This window comes from Palaemon carinicauda, chromosome 18 (assembly GCF_036898095.1).
Source record: "Palaemon carinicauda isolate YSFRI2023 chromosome 18, ASM3689809v2, whole genome shotgun sequence".
NCBI classification, from domain to species: domain Eukaryota; kingdom Metazoa; phylum Arthropoda; class Malacostraca; order Decapoda; family Palaemonidae; genus Palaemon; species Palaemon carinicauda.
The window spans coordinates 33,819,132-33,842,395 of record NC_090742.1 but is presented as its reverse complement, the minus strand read 5'-3'; the positions used below and the strand labels follow the sequence as shown (position 1 = coordinate 33,842,395).

Below are 23,264 nucleotides of genomic sequence, written 5' to 3'. Positions count from 1 at the left end.
AGAACATATCCTAACTGGAGCGACTATCATGCACGAACCTAAAAAGCTGATTGACTCCAACATCTAGGGGAAAGACATCTTATCCAAGAAATTGGTTAATGAAGTCATGGATAGAGCAGCCCAGGAAAATAAGAGCCTTATACTAAAGTGGGTTAGGTCCTCTGAAAGGAAACTTATCCCTGGAGAAGGACCTCAACCCAAGGGCAAAAAGCCTAGAAGAAACTTTAAGGGAAGGAAATTCTTTCCTGTCACGACAGCATCAGTTGCTGCCATTCCCCAGACTGTGTACACGGTTCCCCAGTAGTATGTATCACAGTCACCAGCCTTCAACCCTGTGTTTGAGAGAGCCACCACTACATTTCACCCCGTGAGAGCTCAAAAGAATGGCGCTAGTGGCAGGGGAAGATCTGGAAGAGGAGGCAGTTTAGAGGCCGAGGAAGTAGAGGCAAGGCGGTTAAGCCTGGATAGGTATCGTTATTTGACCACCTTAAATAGGTATCGTGGGTCGACCTCGACCCGAGGTCCCAAAAAAAGTTCTTAAAAAATTCATTTACAAATAAATTCACAACCTTTTAATAGCAAAAAAAGAAAAAAGAAAAAAAAGTAAATAAAAGCTTAGTCCAAAATAAATATTTATTACAATAAAATTAAAGAAATAAGTATACAAAAAAAATTACATTACAAATAAATTCACCTAAAATCTAATTATGAAAATAAACTAAAACTATTGTAAGCACTTATTCTTTGAGTGCCATTTGCTGAGATCCGGGGGTGGGGAAGGAACCAAGAGGAAACTTTTCCTAAAATGAGAAAAAAAGTGTGTTTTTTTTTTTTGGGCTAAAATAAACTATCGTTTTTTCAATATTTTTTGTGGGATAGGTAAATGACATAGTTAGTGGGTGAAATGTTTACAGGATATTGTATTATCATTGTACAACAAAAATATGTAAAATAATCTGCACTTGGATATTATCTAATGTTTTATAATATGGGCAAATGTGTATATCCATTGCTGACCATGGTATTTATGCATGAAAATATCAGAAATTTTATAAAAAAGAGGAATACATAGAGCTATGCCAGCTTGTGTTGGATATGCTTACAAAATGGCTGCCAACCACACCACCTTGGAAGGTCAAATCTGCTACCTGAAATGGAGAAAGATATGTCAATATTAGCGAGTCATTTATTTATATAATTGTTTGAGGATTTGCAGAAAAATATTATGGTAGCTAGAATGAAGTTTATAGATTATTTTTCAATTAAAAAATAAAATAATGATCATAATTAACCCTTTTACCCCCAGGCTATTTGGAAATATCCAACCCTCAACCCCCAGGGGGTTATCTTTTTCCCAGAACATTTTGCAGTATATTTTTTTTAAATTGCTCTAACAGCTTTAATTTTTGTCATAGAGAGGTCAGGTTGGTCTCATTCTCTTTGAAAATGCCTGAATTTTCTCCAAAAAATATAAAAAATATGAAAACAAAAAATTTTTATAGCACTTTTTCGCACGGACGTACCGGTACGTCCATGGGGGTAAAGGGATGGCTTTTGTGAAACGTACCAGTACGTCCTTTGGGGGTAAAAGGTTTAAGTTATCATAAAGGTACAAACTTACAAAAACAGGAGAAATTATAAGCTATTTTATAAAAACATACAGGGTAGAAGACATTCACGAACACTTTACAACAATCCTTTTTTATACACGCCTAAACACTACAGCACATTCGATAATTATTTAAGAATGTGATATTACACAACTTACTTTAATTAGGTATTGATGGGTCGAGCTCGACCCGAGGGTATCTCTGAAATAGCACAAGGAAAAGAGCTGGGATGAAATGCGTCCTCACCCGACTGCTGCGCACACTGAACTGAGGTCTCTCAGGTCGATATCACTCACAACCAATACGATTGAAAAATTATGGCAAAAAAAAACATGTTTTTTTTTTTCAACCTTGGGTCGTATACGACCCACCATACCTTTCCAGGGTTACAAGCAGGTTCTTCACAACAACAGTGAGGAGCTACTGGTAAGGGGACGATTTTACCTTTTCAAGGATGGGAATTTGATCCTTGGGCTCACAGCATAGTCTCAAAGGGACTAGGCTGGAAATGGAGACAGGAACCACCCCAGTTCAAAAGGTTCTTCCAACCCACAACCCCATTCTTGGAGGATTATGTGCAGGATCTTCTTTGATATGGAGTCATCCTTTTCACAAAATCCATGAACTTTCAAGGGCAGCTATCCTGCGTGCCCAAGAAAGATTTGAACATTTTTTTTAACTATTCTGGATTTTCCCCACTAAACAAATTAGGATCTTCTTTGGAATGGAGTCATCTTTTACACAAAATCCATGAACTTTCAAGGGCATCTATTCTGCGTGCCTAAGAAAAATTTGAACAATCTTCGAACTATTCTGGATTTGTCCCCACTAAACAAGTTCCAGTTGCTGACTATCTCGCAAATAAGGACCCTACTACCCTAGGGGGCCTACACTGTCTCCATAGATTTTACAGACGCCTATTGGCATCTAACGATAGGTCAGCACTTCTCCCCCACCTTGGTTTCAGACTGGCAAGAAAGGGCTACTTATTCAGAGCTATGCCCTTCGGGCAGGTATAGCTCCAAGGATTTTCACGAAGCTATTACTGAACAGAGGCCTCCAGGTGATGGTATACCTGTATGTCTGGTTAGTCTGAGCTGCAACGAAGTCGTAATGTCTCCAGACAGGTCAAGAAGTCATGAAATTCGTACAGTCTCTGGGCTTTCAAATCAATCTCGAAAAGTCCAGGCTGTCTCCAGCTCAGGAATTCCAGTGGCTAGGACTTAACTGGAATCTAAAGTCACACACCCTCTCTCAAGGTAAGAGAAAGAAAATCGCACAATCTGTCAAGTGCCTACTTCATTCAAGAGTACTCACCAGGCGGCAACAGTGAAGAGTCTTGGGTTCACTTCAGTTTGCTCCCGTGACAGACCCAATCTTAAAACCAAGACTCAAAGATGCCAGCAGAGTCTGGAGAAGAAAGGCATCAAATGGTCAGAGAGATCTTCGCCACAAAACCCTGGTCTTACTGCAAAAGCAGCTCAAACCATGGTCCACTGCCAAGAGTTTATTGACACATATCCTTCTGCAGTATCCTCCTCCTTCTGTGACAATTCACACAGATGTGTGACGAGCCGAGAGAAGGTTGTGACTCAAAGGCAGGATGAAAGCAACTGAGTAACTTTATTACAAAACATCCGTTTATATATACATAAACTCCAGGCAAAAAGGGCATAAAAACATAACAGGCAATTTCATGTTCAACCGACAACTGCACCAGTTAACAGTTAACGGTGAGAAAAACAGACGTGTTATTTCAGGTCCCTATCAGTGTGAGGGGAGAGCGAAGATACAAGCATAATATATACAAAAAATGAAATGTTGTTACTATGTACGATCGTGTGACACACAGTTGGTTCAGATGCCTCAGAACAAGGTTGGGGATGATTTTCCCCTTCCAAGAAAGTACAGGGCCGTGGGTGAGTCACTTCGGAAATTTCATATCAACATTCTGGAAGCTATGGCAGTGTTTCTGACTCTAAAAAGACTAAATCCGAAGATGAAATCACACATCAAATTAGTCATCGACAGCATGAATATAGTCCACTGTGTCAACAGACAGTGCTCCAGGTCTCCTCAGATCAACTATGTTATTCTAGTCATCGTCAGTTTAGGAGAGCGGAGGAATTGGCATCTCTCAGCAGTTCACCTGGAAGGAGTTTGCAATGTGACGATGGACGCCCTGTCAAGATCCAAGCCTCTGGAAATCGAATGGTCCTTGGATGCTAAATCATTCTGTTTCATCTTGGAGCAAGTCCCAGAACTGCAAACAGATATCTTTGCGACGAGCTTTTATAAGAAGCTGCCCCTGTATGTAGCACCAATTTTAGATCTGGAAGCTACAGGAACAGATGCGATGTCCCTGGATTGAAACCAGTGGTCTCACATCTACCTATTTCTGCCATTCAACCTCCTAATGAACGTTCTGAACAAACTGTTCAAGGGAACAGCGGCTCTAGTGGCTCCCATGTGGCCCTAGTGCAATTGGGATCCTCTTGTTCTGGAACTAAAACTACTTCAGGCCCCTCTACCATCTCCAGTGCTGTCCTCTTAGATAACAAAAACCCTTCATCTCATGATTTTCTCACCTTAGCAGCTCAAAGAAAGTTCGGAGCTGCAAAGGAGAGAATTGACTTCATAGAAGAGTACAAGTCTAATACCAATAAACGACAATACTTGTCTTCCTGGAAAAAATGGGTTGCATTCTGGAAAAGTTGTCAACCCTCTTCATTTACTATGGACTTCTGTATTTCTTTCTTTATTTCATTACATGATCAAGGTCTGGCCTCTAAAACTATGGCCTCATGTAAGTTGGCCCTAACTAGACCCATTGCTTATGCTTTTGATATTAAACTCTATAGCGAGCTGTTCAGTAAGATCCCAAAGGCTTGTGCTAAATTGAAAACTAATGCTCCTCCCAAGGCCATCTCATGGTCGTTGGATAAAGGCTTACACTTCACCTCCTTGATAGATAATGCCTCTACCTCTCTGAAGGATCTTACTCAAACTTTTTGCTTGCTATGGCTTCTGGTGCTATAGTCATCGAGATTGTGGCACTTTCAAGGGATGATAGCCATATAAAATTTTTGGAATCGGGGTAGGTAAATCTTTACCCAGATCCTGCATTCTTATCAAAAAACGAAATTCCCACAAAGCGCTGAGGGCCCTGGAAGATTTTCCTACTACAGGAGGATCCTTCTCTGTGCCCCGTGGAATGCTTTAAGGCCTACCTGTTGAAGAGTCTGGCCTTTAAAGGCGGTCAACTTTTTAAAGGGAAGATGACAGGATCTAATCTTTCTCTGAAACAACTAAGGTCCAAAGTCATCTATTTCACCAGAAGGGATGACCCTGATTAAGTTGCTGCTTCTTTAAATTTTTTCCAATTTATGTTCTTTGAAGGCTTACAGGCTTGCACAGTATGGAAATCTTCAAGGGTGTCCTTCAAACATTACTTACGTCAGTTGGAAAAGATCAAACACTTTGTGGTGGCCGCTGGTAGTGTGATTAAACCAGCTTACTAACTGTTGTGCATGGACTCATGTACTATATAGTAGGGACTTCTCAGTCTGTATTGTGCAAGGGGATTAATATTCTTCTTTTCAATGTACTATTTAAGAATTATAAAGAGTCAAAGGTCATTTTTTTATGTTATTAGTGTTACTATTTTAGTACTCTTACATAATTTTGGGGTCTGAAAACTTTGGTTTTCTGCTAATATTTACTGTATATAATGTTGCATTGATTACTGTTTCATTTATGAATCTTTGGAAATAATAATAGATTACTGTTCTTTTTTCATCTACATCAAATTTTTAACCCTCCTTTTATTGACTTTGGTCTGATTGTCTACGGGAGACAAAGATCCTATTCACAGTGAGTGGGACTGTGCTATTCAATTCCTTTACTTTTACTTATTTTACAAACATATCGCTTGTGCTCATAGCTTGGTACCATAGCTACCAATGCTAAGGGAAGTATGGTCATGTTTATGAGGTGTAAAGGGTTAAAACTCTCCTGAGTTATAATTTTCTGGTATACTTCCATCAGAACAACATGGCTCAAGCTCAAAAACCAATTTTGAGTAATCAATTTTTCATGGCCCACCCGTTACATTCATCCCCTCCCAATTCTCAGTGTGAGGCCTTGTGTCATGGGATGGCTGCTCCTGGAATGGTTTTACAGGAAATGTGTTAGTTGTAGCACACTGGGATCGGGAGTTGTAACAGTTATCTCGCCTATGTATTCAATCCTATCCCATATCCTTTGAGACAAGGCTAACTCTATTCAGGGAAGGATAGCCGTGGCTTGTTCTAAACACGTCCCCTGGTGTATACACAATATCTCTCGGGATATTCGCTCCTGAGGTTAGAACTCCGTGATACCTCTCCGGATAAAATTCTCTGGTACGTCACTCACAAAAATATCCCAAGTAGAAAGCTGCCATTGAGGAACTTCCATGAGGATGACATGGCTATCTCACCCAAAAATAGATTTTTCCTATGCCAAAATCCGTTTATTGAGTTTCCACTTACCACCTGGCATACTATTTTAGTTATGGTAATTAGTTAATATTCTGGACCTCTGAATGAACCCCTTCATTCCATGGTACTCAAAGATTTATCAGTGTGAAATATTTTTCCTTCGGCTCTCATCTCTACCAAGAGGCTCGGCAAAATACAAGCCGTGTTATTTTTTAGTCTGTTTCACCTCTAATGTAGCTGTCCTATTTCTTCCCAAGTTCAGAACAAATAAAGATTTCTAGATGAAAGGACTGCTCGAGCATGTTTGCCTTCTTTGAATTCTTTTGCTAATGGAGACCCAGACAAAATGCTTCTTTACTCAGTAAGGGCTTTAACATCCTACTCAGCAAAATATTTACCCCTCAAGGCAATGTAAATAATCCATTTTGTAGCATTAGGAATAATTCACTTCCTATTTCTAAAAATGTCATGTCCCTTTTATTAATGAACTTTATTATCGAGTCTTACTGCAGTTTAGATGAGTATTTAGTTCCTAGACATAACTTGTCAATAATTCTACAATACTGTATTGTAAGTGGAAACACCTACTGTAGGTAGTCTACCTATACTAATTTTTATCTGCGGGATATAGTCCAAAATTGGATTGGTATGTATTCTGTGTAATGGGTTGCAGCAGCAGGGCAGGTATTAACTTGTGGGATGGACATAAGGAAATTGTTATTCTCTTCTTCCTATTTCTTGTTATTCTCTTCTTCCTATTTCTCATTTTCATGTCCTTATAAAGCGTTCTTAGAGACATAACATATGTGGCTGTTAAGATTACTAACTGGCCATTTTTCTTACTATGATCTTGATATTAACATATTACAGTTATGATTTGGCCTTATATACATAGTGAATTGGTGTTTGTCATTTACAGTAGATCTGCAATGAAATATGTTGTTCTTCTCTGTTAATTAACTTCATTACAACTGGAAGAAGGCAATAATGTATTCTTGGTAGCGTGTAAGATGTAGCAATCTCTAATGGTTCTTGTCGGTTTGAATTTTGACTCCTAAAAAGTTGTTTTGTAAGTCGTCTATTAATTTATGTCTTATGTTTAGTATTCTTGATTGTTATTTCTAATCTGTGAGTCCATCAAAATGTACAGATATGCAGATGCATTATTTTTACCCTAGAACCTTTTGTCCATTACTTTTCATAAGCCTCAGGAGCTCGCCGGGGATCCTGTAGTTATCAGCAGCTCAAATCTTCCTCTAAAATTACAACTCCTCCTTTGTATGATCAATAGTATACTGGTGAAGCATATTAATTTTTCCATAAAACAAAATGTTTTTAATACAAACCCATCACATGATTAACTTTCTCCATCCAGTCCTGATAATCTCAGGTCATTTTGATCAGATGACAAGAAAAATGAGGCAGACAATTGCTGGGTATGTGAGGATCCAAGCATTATATGTGTAGACTACTATTTTTATTATTATTAGCTAAGCTACAATAATAACTAGAAAAGCAGGGTGCTATATGCCCAAGGGCTCCAAGAGAGAAAAATAGCCTACTGAAAATAAATGAATTATAAGAGAAGTAATGAACAATTAGAGTAAAATATTTTAAGAACAGTGATGTTAAAATTTATTTTTCTTATATAAACTATAACAACTTAGAGAAAAAACAAGAGGAAGAGAAATAAGATAGAATAGTGTGCTCAAGTGTACCATCAAGCAAGAGAACTCTAGCCCAAGACAATGGAAGACCATGGTATAGAGGCTATGGCACTACTCAAGAGTAAAAAATAATGGTTTGATTTCAGTGTCGTCTTAGAAGAGCTGCTTACCGAGAGGAAAGTAGCAACTGAACAATTACAGTGCAGTAGTTAACTCCCTGAGTGAAAAAGAATTGTTTTGTAATCTCAATGCTGTCAGTGTATGAGGATGGAGGAAAATGTGGTAAGAATAGGCCAAACTATTCCGTGTATGTGTAGGGAAAGAAAAAATGAGCTGTAACCAGAGAGAGGAATCCAGTGTCTTACTGTCTGGCCAGTCAAAGGACCCAATAACACTCTAGCGGTAATATATCAACAGGTGGCTAGTGGCCTGGCCAACCTCCTACTACTAATTTTGTCTGATAGTCAAAAGACTGGTGTCTGGGACATTCAAATATTATGAATATGAATTGTGTAAGAGTGTTGAGTTTGTATGGAAAATTATTATAAAGAATTCAACTTGTCATGCATTTAGCCGTCTGAGAGTGTTTTATAGATATTACTTTATTGTGGCATTGCGCTTTGCTTATATTTTTTTATGGTTATCAGCACTTGCATGTGATTTATTTTATGGAATGTGTTATAGCTGACTGTACTGTATTCAAAAGTAGGGCTAGCTTTAAGAAATGGAAAGGTTTTGTGTGCTTTTATTACAACTGAATTGCTTTGATGATTGATTTGCTATTTAAAGCTACGCTAATTGCTTTTGAACCACAGTCTTTGCATATTAAGGTAACATATGGATGTTTTTTGGTTCTGAGTAAAATTCAGTAATTTTTCATATTTCTCTTTTACCAGCTGGGTGGTGTTCAGCCCCATATCATCCCAACTGCTTCTGATGGAACATTCAATTCCCAAGAAATATTGAATCGTGTTAGAGACTCTGACGTTCATTGCCCAAGAAGTGCTTTGGTGTGCATTGAAAATACTCACAATGTTTGCGGTGGAAAAGTTTTGCCATGCCATTGGATTGATGAGGTAATTAGGCTTATTATTATTATAATTATTATTATTGTTATTATTATTATTATTCTAGGCTAAGCTATAATTCTAGTTGGAAAAGCAAGATGCTATAAGCCCAAGGGTTCCAACAAAGAAAAATAGCCCAGTGAGGAAAGGAAATAAGGAAATAAACAAGCTACAAGAGAAGTAATAAACATCAAAAGGAAATATCTAAAGAACAGTAACTATCATAAGATAGTTCTTTCATATATAAACTATAAAAACTTAAAAAACAAGAGGAAGAGAAATAAGATAGAACAGCATGGCCGAGTGTACCCTCAAACAAGAGAACTTTAATCCACGACAGTGGAAGGCCATGGTACAGAGGCTATGACACTACCCAAAACTAGAGAACAATGGTTTGAATATGATGTGTCCCTCTCCTAGAAGAGCTGCTTACCATATCTGAAGAGTCTCTTCTACCCTTACCAAGAGGAAAGTACCCACTGAACAATTAGTGCAGTAGTTAACCCCTTGAGGAAAGAAGAATTATTTGGCAATCTCAGTGTTGTTACTGTAGGTGTAGAGGACAGAAGAGAATGTGGAAAGTATAGTCCAGACTATTTGGTATATGTGTAGGCAAAGACAAAATTAGCAGTAACCAGAAAAGGGATCCATTGTAGTACTGTCTGGCCAGTTATAGAACCCAATAATTTTCTAGTGGTAGTATCTCAATGGGTGGTTTGTGCCTTGGCCAACCTATTACTTACAGAAGACAAATCTTACTTTTGCTATATATATTTAATTTGACAGCAGTAAAAATCCTTTACAGCAAGTATTCAGCATATTTTCATTTGTGTTTATCCATCCAACTTCTTGAAATTCTTCCTGATCCAATTTCCAGTCTGTTTAAAAACATTCTTTGGGCATTCTTACGATGAGCTAAATGTTTTACTGTTTTTGTTAAATGCTATTATGCAATCATTGATATAATCATGCTCTTGCCAGAATTAGTTTAATGAGACCACATGAATCTCATTTCTTGACCCTTAGAATGTTTGCCCAAATAATTTGTACTTAAATGATAGGGGAGAATTACAACAATCTAAAGTCAAAGTTGGTCATTCTGGTAAAAAAAAAGCAAAGATAATTGAGACTATGAAATGCAGAAAGCAAGGCTGCTATGACTGAAATATTTTCAGACGATGGAAATTCCTAGGTGGTTAATTTTCATAACTAAAAAACTATCACAAAAATCCATTTTCACAAAATATCCTATGATGATCTTTCTCAAATAATTTTTTCTAGTACTATTTCCAAAACCTTGTCAGGAATTGGTAACAAATGAAGTACAGTAGTAGAGAAAATCTGAGGAAATAAAGGATATCTTGAGGGACAGAGGGCATAGAGGGAAGACTTCTCGTGAAAACCTGGTTATGCCAGGCATGGTCCTGTTAATGATAAACCAAGACATGGATTAGAAGTCAGTCAGTATGGATCCTGTCAAGCCATCACCAGATTAAGAGTCTGGTAATAGATACAGGCAGAAATTTGGTGACCCAATGAATGAATTTTTAGTTAAGATTTGGTCAGACATGTGAGGTAGAGAGAAATTAAAGAAACTGGCACCATGATGTTTCTCAGAAAAAAAATTTAACTTTAAAACAATAAAGGCTTTAGATTTTAAAGGTCCATTATATAAGTAAGATAAATGAATGGAGAAAATGCACATAGCCTTAAAACAAGAGAAAATTAGAATTTCTATCAACTAGTATGTAGTAAACTTATAAACACTTCATAATTTTGAAACATCCCGTTTAACTTCAGAGCTGTATAAACAGTAATGCAACTCTGTCATACTTTTTGACATTTTGGTTTCTCTTAGGGCTAACTTCATATCAGTAATAGAAATCCCATCACTTTTGCATCAAGTGATTTAGCTGTACTGTACAGTATTTGTCTTTGTTGTCTGATTCTAAAAAGAGTCTCTCTCTCTCTCTCTCTCTCTCTCTCTCTCTCTCTCTCTCTCTCCTCTCTCTCTCTCTCTCAATTGAGTGGCGAAGTGTTATGAAATATTCCTTATTAGACCAGGAAATATTTTTTGTGTATTTTGGTGACATGTTTGGTTATTTAAGTCATTAATTTATGCAGTTTGAATAGGTAATGAAGTTACACCAACCTAGTAACTATCTATTATTTAGTTCTTTTTTTATTAAAGGTAGGTAGCATTGCCCATTCAATTGGACTCTCTTTGCACATGGATGGGGCACGCTTGATGAATGCTGTCATTGCTAGTGGAGTAAGTGCGGAACGTATTCTTCAGTCATGTGACACAGCATCCAATATGCTTTAGCAAGGGACTTGGCACGCCTGTTGGTTCTGCTATTGTTGGTTCAGAAGAATTTATACAGAAGTAAGTACAATATAACCACCAAGTAATTTACTCCATTTTTTGCTCTGGCTTAGCATGTGTTAACATTCTGTAAAGAATGGCTTAAGAACAGGAAGTTTAATCTGTATTTTATGATTTGATGTAAACAAATCAGCATTCCGTGTCTGGGTAGTGGCACACTACCTACTAGTATACTGTACTGTAGTGTTCTTTGTTTATGGTCATCCATTTTTTAATCATTGATTAAGTCAATTAGACATAATTTTGCTTTTTTGTACTTTCAGTGCTTTACTTCATGGTTTGTTGTTTTAATTTTGCTATGTTCTACTTTTGTTAAAGTATAATTTGGTGCTACTTGCAACTGTAATTACTGTAATTTGCCTAAAGAGGTTAGGACAGCATTAAAGTATTTCAAAAATAGTATATATATTAAGCTTATAATTTTTTATAACATTTTTATGGAGTTCATTCTTTTCTCAAATAACTTGGACTTAATTAAGAAGTAGATGGTATGATATTCAGTACAGTGGAATCCCAAGGCCAAGTGCAATTCAGCCATATCAAAACAATGTTATTTTGGGGTTTTTCAATCTCTATATACTATTTTGTATCTGGGCCAATTTCTTTTATTTAAAAATGATTTGATAGATAATTTTATATTAAAATATTTGTAAAAGGAAATTTTGAGATTTTTAATATTTTTTATATTATTTTATCATTGAATAGAAGACATTTTTAATTGGCACTATTTTTCCATATGGAAGTTTTTTTGGTGTTAGAAAAAAAAGTGAGTTCCAGGTTGTGAGCAATAGAATTCCTTATATTTTCATGTTTGAATAGCAAAAATCGGTCAATGTTTAAAAGAGTAGATGCAATTTTTCTCCCCAAAAATCAAGTTATGAGAAAATGGTCCTGAAAGTTTTTTTTGCAGAGATTGATTAAATAGACTAGTATGAATAAGTATGGGCTTTTAGTTGTAATTTTTCTCACCACTGGGAATCATAAGGACATAGTCAGCATATTTCGGCTCTCCACTAATTAGTGGAGAGCCCCTTCCCTGAAGTACAGTGAACCCTCGCTACTTCGCGGTTCGACCATCGCGGATTCACCACTTCGCGGGTTTTTTCCATAACCCATATATATATACATATCGCGGATTTTCCGGAAATTTCGAAAATACCGCAATATCTGAAGACCCCAAATACGATATTTCGTTACCTGTAATTCCATTAATACTGTAATTAGTAATATCTGCTCTTACTGATTGTTCATTGCATTACATATGACATATAATTAAGCACAGAAAGAAATAAAACACGAAAAGAGAATGTGATCATACGATAATTCAGTACTGTATACAGTACGTAGTAAAATTAAATCGAACATGAAACGCAAATCAGATGCAGTCATACCATATTAGAATGGTGTAAGGCTGCTGTTGGCTACTACTGTACTGTACATTACTACAAATGTAATGGAAGTGCTTCTTTTCCATGAATCTTTTGTATGTATACGTACGTAGTACTGCATCCAATAATATTCTTTGTTGCAAAAATCACATTTCGAATAAGCGTACGAGAGAGAGAGAGAGAGAGAGAGAGAGAGAGAGACACACACACATCCTACAACAAAAGCGTAAAATAGCGTACGTAAAGCTATTATTATTATTATTGTTGTTGTTATTAAAATTATTATTGTTATTATTATTATTATTATCATTATTATTATTATTATTATTACAGTATCATTATTTATTATTATTATTACTGTACAGTATACTGTACGCAGGGTATCTTGTACTTTGAATTGGGTTGTGATTGGTTCAAGCGCTGATAGATGACGAATCAGAACCCAAGTTTTGTAATCTAGCCTCTGATTGGTGTTTTGACCGCTTCTCCAACCCGCAGCATCTCTTTCCGCGGTCACTTTGTCTCCCGCTGTATCGCTGTGTTGACGTTGTTAATTGTGAACTTTAATCTGTGCTGTGCGTGACTGTTTTAAGTTGAACTTTTTGTTGAACTTTCTGTTAAACCCTACTGTACAATGCCTCCCAAGCCTTCTGCTTCTACTAAGGCTGGTAGTGAGCCTAAACAGCACCGAAAGATGATGACGATTGCTGAGAAGGTGACGCTTCTCGATACTATGTTAAAAGACAGTAGAAGTTACGTGGCCGCAGACCTCGAAGACCTGACGAAATCGGGCAGTGAAGACAGTGAAACACAGGAAGAGATCCAAGAAAATGTCGAAGAAACGGTCTTAACATTAGAACGGCTTGCCAAGCTCTGCAAGCTTGCGAATGAGGTGAAAGAAATGTCGCAAGAGTGGGACGAGGATATGGTTCGTTCAGTACAATTCTGCACCAAGATCGATGAACACATGGCTCCCTACAGGATGCTCTTGCGAAAAAAGAAGCAGCGGCAGCAACTTCCGATCACAATGCCCTCAGAAGAAATTGAAGAAGTGTCTCAGGAAGAAGTTGAAGAGGTGTCCCAGGAAAAGACACCTCCGTCTGAAGAGACGTAAAATACTATTATTGGCTGCACAGTAGAAGACATCATCAGCTTCATCATCATCATTTCTACTGTGCAGCAAATTCATCGCCATCATCATTCAAGTTTTTCTTGAACTTCTTTCGTGGTGAGTACAGTAACAATCTTTATTTTTTACTTTAATATTCTAACATTTTAATATTTGTGCCTGTTTTATAGTTTAGTACTGTATGCATTAAGTTAAAGGGAAGGTTTTAAAAGCCTATCATATTTTTTTGTTTAAAATTTACATTTACGTACGTAAAACAATCTCTCTCTCTCTCTCTCTCTCTCTCTCTCTCTCTCTCGTAAATTGTTTTCCTGCTTTGCTACGTACAGTATGTACTGTATGATTTTATATAGATACGGTAAATAATATTTGTAATAACATATTTTGTAAATGCTTTTACTGTAAATATCATTATTTATCACTTTCATCATGCGCATTAAATGCCTTCTTTGTTCTGAGCGTGGTTGTTTACTGAGCGTACTTTATGACGCCGTCGTTTCAGGCAGCGTCATAAAGAAAAACATTTCATTTGGAAGTCCTAAGGAAAATTAAGTAAAACATTGGTAATAACAAAATCAACATACTGTATACATCAATATAATCGATGCAAAAACTAACCTATACATATATGTGTACACTAAATGAGTTTGTTTCTTCATTATGATCAGAGATAAACGTAAACAAAACATTGGTTGCCATTTTTTATCGTGCTTTTTAGCGTGTTTAGGAAACGCATGATATAAAATCGCCTTTAATATTTGTGCCTGTTTTAGTTTAGGGTACTGTAGTACATGCATTAAGTGTTCTGTACATTAAAGGGTAGTTTGTTAACAGTACTACGTACAAGGGAAGGTTTTAAAAGTCCGAATATACATGTTAAATAAATAGGTAAATATGGTGTCAATACTTCGCGGATTTTCACCAATCGCGGCTGGGTTTGGAACCTATCTACCGCGATAAACGAGGGTTCACTGTACACATAATATACACTACACGTATCAAGTGTGCACACATGAATGAGACGTGACTAGCGTAATATATTTTAGTCTGTATTTTTGGGGGCAAATTTTATGTTCTTGGCCTATTTAGTTATAGTCTCTTGACACTTTATTAATCTTTCAGCATATTCATAGCATAGAAATTATAAATGAATAAATGAGCAGACAAAGAAATAAGAACATACATACAGCAAATTTGTTCCGTAACCGAAATACAAACCATGCTATTTAAATAGGGTATTACTTTCGGCATAGCTGAAACGACGAGCCATTTGAATTTTAACGAGGGTTTACTACCCCCCTCGCTAGTTAGCGAGGAGGTAGGGGAGGGGTAGCTAGCTACCCCTCCCCCCTCACACACACCGGTGAACTAGCCCACTTTGCTTTTGGCTCGGGTGATGAACAGACATGTCTGCTCTCACCCTCGCGTATTGACAGCCTTAATCTTTTTTGCTTTTTCTTTCAGTTGTGTGTTTGGAAGTTGGCCTCTCTCTTTATCATGTGGAAGTGCCGCGGGTTACCAGACCGCCCTTGTGGGACATATATGTCGGCGGTCGAGACGGACCCTCATACCTTGTGGCCGTTCTGCAGGGGCCAACGGTGTGATAAGGATAAAGTTTGTAGTGAGTGCAGGGAGTGGTCTACCTCTCAGTGGGAGAGCTTTTCCCCGGCGCCGAAAGAAGAAGTCCAAGCGGGATCTTTCTCCTTCAAGGATCTCCTTGAAGAAGGAAATCTCCAAGGACTCTTCTTTCGTTGCCCGAACCTCCTCTGAAGCTCCCACTTGATTGATCTCTCCCAAGAGGCCGTCGAGTGGTAGTGTAGGCCGTACTTTTGTTGACCGACCTCGGGGTTCGTGAGAGGGAGTTGCTTCCCATAGCGAGGCAGCTCCTCCTCCTCCTCCGGGGGAGGATTTATCTATGAATGTTGCTAATGATGATTTGTTGTAGCTTTGGGCTTCCTTGGGGCTTAAGGGTTCGCCCTCCAGGGAAGCCCTGTTTGACTTTATCCAGTTGGGAGCAGCTGTCAAACAGTCGCCAGTGATAGCGGAGGTTGACCCTCTGTCTATCGTCGATGTTGTTGTGGCAGAGGCTTCCGGCGAGTTGGGTCAAACCTCTGCCTTGGGTGCTGATGTTGCTGAAGGCTTGGTTCCGCCCTCCCAACATCCTTCGAGGGAGGGGCCAAGTCCAACGGTCTCTCCTGCAGGTGATTCTCCCCCTCGGGGGAGTTCACTAACAGAGACTCCTCTTCGGAGGACTGACGATGGTGTTCCTGATGCCCCCAGAGGACGTATCCGACGCAAGGCTCGTCTTCCTCTTCGTTGTAGAGGCCTTCCTTCTCCCCACAAGGGAGTTAGGAGGCGCCTTTTCGGCTCCTCACCCTCGTAGTCCCCCGCAGAGGATCCTCCTCACCGTGCCTTACCATTGCAGCTGCATCACTGGACCTCTCTGCAGATCGTTCGCGATCTCCTTCGCCTGCCAGACCTGCTGACCTTCCTTCTCCGTTCCTGGCAGCTGACTCGCTTTGGGCGCCCACGCACCCCGTTTTCCAACGGGCACCGGTCCCTTCGTTACAAAAGGAGCTTTCTCACAATGTGAGCAAGTCCCTTAAGTGCCAGGTATCCCCTGCTGCACGCAAGCGCTCGCCTGTTCTTGATGTTCCTGAGACAATGACCCAGAGACATCCTATGCCAGGGACAATGCATCAGCGATCTCCTGCTGCAGAGTCGACGCGCCAGCGCTCTCCTGCTCGCCAACGCTCACCTGCGTGCCAGCGCTCACCTGCGCACCAGCGCTCACCTGCGCGCCAGCAATCTCCTCCTAGCCAGTGCGCCCTGATCATGTTTCGCGCTACTCGCGCCCACGATCTCCTGCGCGCCCACAATCTCCAGCTCGCCAGCGCTCTTCACCTGCTCGCCAGCACGCTCCTGCGCGCCCACGATCTCCGGATCTGAGCACAGGAAAGGAGTCGTCCCTCGCCTTCTCGCCAGCGATCTCCTGCGCGCCCTCGGAACTCGCCCACCCGTCAGCCCTCGCCTGCACACCTTCGCGCACACAGGTTCCAGCCCCTACCGTGCGCCCTTCCAGAGGCTTTCGAGATCCTGCGCGCCCACGCGCCCACGAGCAGTCTCCTTCTCGCACTTCCATGCTCGCTGGTCCTTCTGCTCACCCTCTGTCTTCACCAGACCGCGCACCTGCGTGCCATCGATCTCCTGTGCGCACACGCGCACGGTCTCCTGCGCGCCATCACTCCCCAGCACGCACACGCGCTCACGAGCCTGCTTGCCGTAGATCACCTACGGGCCCACGTGCACCGTCACCTGTACGCTGTCGCTCACCTGTGCGCCCTGCGCGCCATGGCTCGCCTGCGCACCATCATTCTCCCGCTTGCCAGCACTCGCCCGCGCCCCCTCGCCTGTGCGCCCACGCGCATCCGTGCCTTCATCTCCGCGCGCATGTGTGCGTGCGCGAACGTTCGCCCGCGCGCGAATCTGGGATTATTCCCTCGCGCAAACGCTAGCGCGAGCCTAAGCACGATTCCCACCGGGTTTTGCAACGCGAGCTACCGAGCGAGTCTTCAGGAACGAGAGCAGCTAGATCGTCTTCACGTTCCCCCCCAGGCTGTTAAGCCTGCCTTCTCTGATTTAGGCCTCAAACCAAGGGCAGCTCCGACCCCACTGAAGAGGAAGAGAGGAGTAGAGGTCGTGGTGACTTCTCCTCGGGTCAAGCTGGCTCCTAAGAAGTCCATCAGGAAGGCTCCTTCCCCCCCTCAGACGCTTTCTCCATCCCCTGTGGACGAGGATTTTCTGTCCTCAGGGGAGTCCTCCGAGGTGAGACCTTCTCCCACCGCACCAATGGGAGCAACCCCACCTCGAGGAGGAGAATCGTCCCATGTTGGAGTGGAGAAGAGCCCTCAGACTTCGTTGCTGGAGTCCTGTATCCCTCCTAGGAGGGAACCGAAGGACTCGAAGACCATCCCGAAATCTTCTTCCAGGATTCGACCAGAGCCAACGAGACCCGCGGAGAACGTCCACGTGTCCCCCCAAGAAGAGCCTTTGGGGACGGGAGACTTCGCTGCCAGTTCTCCAGGGGGAGAACAGCAAGAGTCAGAGCAGGCCTTCTGGCAGGTCTTGACTCTGATGAGGCATCTCAACAAGTTTCCGGACCCTGAGATTCCTCCTCGTGAGGGCAAGGACACGGTCCTGGACCGAGTCTTTGGCACTCAGAAACCCACTAAGGCCAGTGCGGCTCTGCCCTGGTCCCAAGGGGTGAAGAGTGCCAGGGATAAGGTTGAGGGCCAGCTCTCCGAGCTCGCCTCCTCCAGCCGGTCCACTGCTGGTAACAAGCTCCTCCCGCCTCCTCGTGTCCACCAGAGGAGGTATTTTGAGATCATGGAGGAGTCTTGTTTAGCTCTTCCGATGCACCACTCTGTGGAAGAGCTTACCAAGGGAGTTCTTCTTGATAGACTCTCTAGCCGGCAAGTGACTTTCTCAGCGACAGAGATGCTAAACCAGGAGAAGGTCGCGAAGTGTGCCATGCAGGCTACTTCGTGGCTGGATGTCTGGTTGGGGTCTCTGGGCATCCTTTTGCGATCCGAGGATCTGTCCAAGGAAAGCACTAGGAAGGCCCTGGAGACCTTCCTCCTCTCGGGCACCCGTACCATTGAGTTTCTGACCAACCAAGTCTCGAACTTGTGGGCCAACTCGATCTTGAAACAACGTGATGCGGTGACAGAGAGGTTCCATTCGAAGGTCTCAACCGTCGAAGTCAGCAAGCTTAGACACTCTTCCCTTATGGGAAAGAGCCTGTTTGAGCCCAAAGATGTGGAACAGACAGCTGATAGGTGAAGGAAATTCAATCAGGATTCTCTCCTCCAAAGGGCTCTCACATCGAAGCCCACAAACCTCCAGCACCTCAACAACAACCTCGCCAGTCCAAGACGACGAAACCGGCAGTGGCAGCGAAGACAACGGTGTCCAAACAGCAGCCCTTTCCTGTCAAAGACAAGAGAGGCAAAAAGTCCTCCAGGGGAGGCAAGAATCCTAGGGGGAGTGGCCGAGGCCGCAAACGCTAGGATTGGCAATCCCCCCGCATGTCCACCAGTGGGGGAATGCCTGCAAAGTTGCGCAATCAGGTGGCAGCAACTCGGGGCCGATTTCTGGATGGTTTCTGTAATCAGTCAAGGATATTGTGTCCCGTTGATAACATCTCTACCTCCCCTGACAGCGAATCCAGTGTCGTTGAGCTCCTATGCCATGGGATCGGCAAAGGGGCTAACCCTACGGGCAGAAGTCGAGACCATGCTAAAGAAGGATGCTCTCCAAGAGGTCGTCGACGGGTCCCCAGGCTTCTTCAGTCAACTCTTTCTCGTAAAGAAGGCGTCTGGAGGCTGGAGACCAGACATCGACCTCTCAGCTCTGAACAGGTTTGTCAAACAAACTCCGTTCAGCATGGAGACAGCAGACACGGTCAGACTTGCAGTGAGACCACAAGACTTCATGTGTACACTGGATCTGAAGGACGCGTACTTCCAGATCCCAATCCATTCGTCTTCAAGGAAGTACTTAAGATTCAGCCTAGACAATGAGATCTACCAGTTCAAGGTGCTGTGTTTTGGTCTCTCCACAGCACCTCAGGTTTTCACCAGAGTGTTCACCCCTGATCTCTTTGTGGGCACACAGGATCGGCATTCGTCTACTCTGTTATCTGGACGACTGGCTGATCCTAGCAGACTCGGAGTCGAGCCCCCTTCGACACCGGGACAAACTTCTGGGACTTTGCCAAGATCTAGGGATCATGGTAAATCTCGAGAGGTCTTCTCTGCTTCCATCTCAACAACTGGTATATCTAGGCATGATCTTGGACACCAATCTCCACAAAGCCTTTCCATCAGACGACAGGATAGCAAGGCTGAGGAGGGTCGCAGATCCTTTCCTCAGACGAGAACTCCCAGCCCAATCGTGGTTACGTCTCCTCGGTCACCTTTCCTCTCTGGCCCGTCTAGTTCCAAATGGACGCCTCAGGATGAGATCCCTGCAATGGCGGCTCAAGTCCCGGTGGAATCTAGGTTACGATTCCCCGGACATTTTGGCCCCTATGGGTCCTGCGGAACGGATGGACCTTCAATGGTGGGTGACAGACGAAAACCTACGAAAGGGAGTGGCTCTTCTCGTCCTCCCCCCGGATTTGATGCTGTTCTCGGATGCCTCAAAAGAAGGGTGGGGGGCCCACGTTCATAACCACAGGACCTCAGGCCTATGGTCAGAATCAGAAAAGTGCCTCTACATAAACCTGCTAGAGATGAAGGCCGTCTATCTGGCACTTCAACAGTTCCGACAGTACCTGGCGGGTCAATCCGTGGTGGTGATGAGCGACAACACCACGGTAGTGGCTTACATCAACAAGCAGGGAGGTACCTTTTCACAACAGCTATCCCATCTTGCAGTTGAGATACTGAGATGGACCGAAGTCCACTCGATTCCACTGTCGGCTCGCTTCATTCCGGGCAAAAGGAATGTGCTCGCCAACAGTCTGAGCAGAGCATCCCAGATAGTGAGTACCGAGTGGTCTTTGGATCCTCTAATAGCCAACAAAGTCCTGACTTTGTGGGGTTCCCCGACGGTGGATCGGTTCGCGACAGCCTTGAAATTCAAGCTTCCGCTGTACTCCTCCCCAGTCCCGGACCCCAAGGCACTCTGGCAAGATGCCTTCCAACAACGGTGGGATAACATCGACGTTTACGCCTTTACCCCGTTCTGTCTGATGAGAAGGGTGCTCAACAAGACCAGAATATCGGTCAACCTGTCAATGACCTTAATAGCTCCGCTATGGCATCACACAGAGTGGTTCCCGGACCTTCTGCAGCTCCTGACGGAACTCCCGAGAGAACTTCCTCCTCGACATGAGCTACTCAAGCAACCACACACCAACATCTTCCACAAACCCGTAGCATCGCTGCGGCTTCACGCCTGGAGACTATCCAGCATCTCCTCACAGAGAGAGGCTTTTCGCTACAAGTTGCGGAAAGGATGTCTCGACACCTGCGAAAGTCATCCGCAGGAGTCTACCAGGTGAAGTGGAGAGTCTTCTGTGGTTGGTGTCGTGGAAGGGGTATCTCTCCACTCGATGCCACTATTCCAGCAATAATGGAGTTTCTTGTGTATTTGCGGGAAGAAATGTGCCTTTCAGCTGAGGCAGTGAAAGGCTATCGCTCAGCCTTAAGTCTTGCCTTCAGGCTAAAAGGAATGGACATTTCCTCCTCGCTGGAACTTTCTCTACTCATACGAAGTTATGAACTTACCTGCCCTCAGTCGGAAGTGAGACCTCCTCCATGGAACGTGGTTCGAGTCCTCAGGGCTCTTAAGAGACCTCCGTTCGAACCATTACGCCAGGCTTCTGATCGCCACCTGACCTGGAAGACGGTGTTCCTACTTGCTTTGGCCTCGGCCAAGCGACTCAGCGAACTTCATGGTCTCTCGTATGACATTGCCCATTCAAGGGGATGGAGGTAACGTTCAGGTTCGTCCCTGAGTTTGTAGCTAAGACTCAAAATCCAGGAGTGCCGGATCCCCGGTTCGACTCCTTCCGGATTTCAAGTCTCCGTTCTGTAACAGATGACCCAGACCATCTCCTACTGTGCCCAGTAAGGAGTCTGAGGCTCTATCTTAAAAGAAAGAGCATTGTTTGTGAGCACAGGAAGGATGAAGAGGAGGGTCACTAAGAATACTATCTCAGCATGGATTCGCAGGGTCATCCACCATTCCCTGAATCCAGACCCTCCTCCGTTACGTCGCCCTAGTGCACATGTTGTCAGGGGTATCGCTACGTCCCTGGCATTCAAGAGAAACTACTCAGTGACACAGGTTTTACAAGCAGGGGTTTGGAATCGTCAAACGACCTTCACAGCCCACTACCTGCAGACGTGACCCACAGGAGGCTCGATACATTCTCTATCGGCCCTGTGGTGGCTGCACAACAGCTGGTCTAAACCTCAGGCTCCTTAATGGACAAGTAGCAGAAGGTTGAGGGCATTGTTACCCAGTTTTAGTCTGCATGAATGAAAAGGTATGCCTGGCCCTTATTCTTTTCTTCATCCTCCCCTCTCTTGGGGAAAGCAGCATCCTGGGTTCTCTGCACAGCTGACCTCAAACCACTGCAGGTAAACCATGCTTCCTTGTGTTCCTAGTATTAAGATAATACTGTTGCGTCCCCATACCCTTGCGAGGTGGTATTGGGATCGTCCTAACCTAGAATTCCATCTAAAGGACTCCAGGTCAACTTCCTAGGACGAGTCACACTTCATTCCTTCACACACAAGCTTACGTAGGCCGCGGTCCTTGCAGAGCAAGGTACTTGCGAGGTGCAGGGACTCCTTATCTCGAGTTCTACATACTCAGATACTGAGTCCCCGGGCAAAAAGCCAAAGCCATTATGGCTGGGACTTACCACCCTTCCTAAGGGTTAAGTCACCCTGTTTGAATAGCGTGGTTTGTATGTCGGTTACGGAACAAATGACAAATTTGTAGATAATTTGTATTTTTCCTAACCATACAAACCTTAGCTATTTAATCAAACTATCCCGCCAGCCCTGTCCCCCGGGATAAGTCCTACCTCCAAGCAAAGTGAACTAGTTCACCGGTGTGTGAGGGGGGAGTGGTAGCGTAAACCCTCGTTAAAATTTCTAATGTCTCGTCATTTCAGCTACGCCGAAAGTAATACCCTATTCAAATAGCTAAGGTTTGTATGGTTAGGAAAAATATAAATTATCTACGAATTTGTCATGTTTATTTATTCTACCATATGGCGAATAAGAAGCCTGATAATCTAGTCCTTGAGAAATCATAGAAAATGTTGGTGTTACTCTAGAATAGATAGCTTTCCTTAAAATTTTTGAAAAGTAAATGAATATCTACCAAGGTCAGAAAGTAGTTGTGTACAGGACCAGATACGCTAGCACGAATGCTCTATTCAAAAAGGACGTTTTAGCTGTAAAACAATTTGTTTTGATAAAAAAAAAAAAACTATTTGAAGCATGAAATGTAGATGTTCTCCTTTCCAAAAAGAAAGTACAATAATCTGAATTTACAAAATTCCAATCAGAGGTCGTGAGTCATGCTCCTTAACTAAAGTAAATTGGTGTTTGAACAATGTTTTGAAAGAAAATTCATCCTGGAAATTGAACAGTATTCTGATATTAAAGGCATAGCTGGAATCTGTACAGCTGAGACATACTTAGCCAGCATCATAAGGCCTGTCAAGACAAGTTTTACAGAACATAACATAAAGTACAATCTGTTTTCATATTACTCTCGAATATGTTTATGAGTCTGGAACATTATGAATATCAAGGCCATATGTGGTAAATTTCTGTGTGACATGGTGAAGCTGTATGTTAACTAGGAGTATAAGCTCCCAAGTCTCAGGAAAAATAAGACTAGATTTATGAACAGAGCTCATAGAAGGACCTTTCTTTCATGCCTCTTAGTCCCATTACCTAGGATTTTCTCCTTTAGAAGGATAATAAGACAAAATGGATTAATCC

At 42.4% G+C, this 23,264-nt stretch overlaps 1 pseudogene; it reads left to right on the top strand.

Moving 5' to 3' along the window:
• The window catches only part of LOC137657251 (uncharacterized), a 143,310-nt pseudogene that overhangs the window by 45,324 nt on the left and 74,722 nt on the right, over nucleotides 1-23,264 (top strand).